A 2,544-nucleotide genomic window follows, 5' to 3' on the forward strand; every position below is an offset into this window, starting at 1 on the left:
GACTGTAGCCTGCCAGGCTCCTCGGTCCATGGTATTCTCCAGCTAAGAATACTGGAGTGGGTTACCATTCCCTTCTCCAGGGGATCTTCCTGACCCAGGGACTGAATCCAGGTCTCCTGCATTGCAGGCAGATTCTTTACCATCTGAACGGCCAGGGAAGTCCTTAACAGAAAGTTTGGAGACTCACAGTCAAGTGACTCACATAGCTAACATAGGACCAGAAATTAGAGAACCCAGGTCTGATCCCAATGCCAAAATCTGTCTCCAATTTTTAGTTTCTCTAGTCTCAATGGTGCTTCCCATATGTACATAGACAACAGTAATAGAAACACTGTAGTCATTCAATCATTGGAGAACTTTTGTCCTTTATTGTTAAAATCACCTCATTGCACGTATCAGTTAAAATGTCTTTTATAGTCAGTCTCTGGATTAATGATGGTTCAACTTAATTTTTTGGCTTTACGATTGTGCAAGAGACATGCTTTCAGTAGAAATCAGGCTTGGAATTTTGATCTCTTCCCAGGCTAGCAATACACAGTAGGATTCTCTTGTGATGCATTGGCAGCAGGGAGCCTTAGCAAACCACAGCTCCCAATCAGCCACATGATCCTGAGGCAAACTACCAGTATGTTTAGCCATTCTGGCTTTCACTTTCAGTGCAACATTCAATAAATCAAGTAAGACATTCAATATTTAATTAAAAATAGGCTTTGTGTTAGATCATTTTGCTAACTGTAAGCTAATGTAAATGTTCTGAGTATGTTTAAGGTAGGCTAGGCTAAGCTATAATGTATGAAATGCATTTTAAAAATATTTATCTCACGTAGCATGCAGGATCTTTCCTTGCAGCTGACTCTAGCTGCTTGCTGCACAAGGGCTCAGCGGCTCTGCAGCATGTGGGATCTTAGTTCCCAACCTGTGTGCTCCTCACTCCCTCCCCCTTCTCTCCCCCTGCTGCAAGGGGGATTCCTAACCACTGGACCATAGGAAGGGAAGTCACTTACATGCATTTTTCACTTACAGTGGTTTCAACTTGTGTTTATTGAGGTGTAACCCTAAGGTAAGGAGAGAAGATCTGTATTCTAAAGTCTGTATTTCTTGGTAAAGAGGACTTTCTTCCTTCATGGCTTCTTACAATACTAAGGGCTTATACTGAGTAACACCTGTGAGGGCCAAAAGTATTAGTTATTCTTACTTAAGAACACCTTTCAAACAAAGCCACAAACAGCCTCTTTTATTTTCTAATAAGACTAAATTTATTCAATACCCTAGTAAAAGTTTTGATTATAAGTATCCAACAGTATAAAAAGTACAAAACAGATTTGTAGATTTCTAATATATTAATACAAAGTGCATGACTACATACAGTACATCCTACAGGCAAAGAGAGGTGGAAGGGGGAAAGAAGACTGTGGTTGAGGTCTAGTAATAAATAAATAAATACAGAAGTAGAGATGATCCATATTATAGTATATTCTACCACCAATACTGCAGCCAAAATGTACAAAAAAAATTTCAAAATAACTCAGGAGGAAGATGATAATGGCTGGGGTTCTTGTAATACACCTCAAAGTCTGCGGGAGCACTGACTCAACTCACTGTGTAGTCTGTGCGTATGGTGGCTTGTAGTTTTTTCCAAAGGAAGAAATATAAAACTTTAAGTTTCGATTAAGAACTATAAAACTATAGGGTGTCCATAAAAAGTGGCTCACTCTCTTGTTATGTATACTATCCAATCTTTAAAATCCAGTTTTAAAAATAAGTACTGAGTCATGTTTTACCAGGGAGGCAAACGATGCTTTCTCATTATGAAAACAGGTGATATATTTTTCCTGTACTTTTAGAAAAGAGGCAATAGATAGTACTTTGGTTTGGGTTCAAGTAAAAGGCTTTTAATGAAGGTTTTAGAATGGAAGAGCTCCACATTTAGGATGTATTATCTAACTCCTCAATGTTCAGAAAGCCTGACTAAAAGAAGCCAAACCAAAACCAACCCACTCAGCATTAACACACACCTCTTTTCTTTTAGTAGAATTTTACTTTAATATAGAATGAAAAAAAAAAACCCAAAAATCCCAAAACCCTAACAGGTTAAAACAAGTCAAACAACCATTCTACACAGATAAAACCTTCACAAAGGTCAACTGAAGTAATCCAGAGCTAAAACTGAATTGTGCAGATTTTCAGTGAAGTCACCAGTCACGTAACATAAACAAATTATTTACACACTTGCAAGCCCTCTAAGAAACGTGCCCCAAGAAGCATTAACCTTTGTTTTTCTCGTGTGCCATCCTAAAGACTTGCACATTGTTATTTTTCAGATAATCTAACATTTTTAATAGAGAATGTTCTCTACCAAGTGGTAATGCTTTGGTACTATTCATATAGGATTGCTTATCCTAAAGACTTGACATTTCCCCAAGAGGAACTTTAATTCTGCTTTAAGTTTTGATTCTGCTTTTTAAGTTTCATATAAATTAAAATCTGTATCAAATATCAATATGGAGGGAGGTGACACAGGATGCAACATATACAGTCAAGTTA

This window comes from Oryx dammah, unplaced genomic scaffold (genome assembly GCF_014754425.2).
Source record: "Oryx dammah isolate SB20612 unplaced genomic scaffold, SCBI_Odam_1.1 HiC_scaffold_29, whole genome shotgun sequence".
Classification (NCBI taxonomy): Eukaryota; Metazoa; Chordata; class Mammalia; order Artiodactyla; family Bovidae; genus Oryx; species Oryx dammah.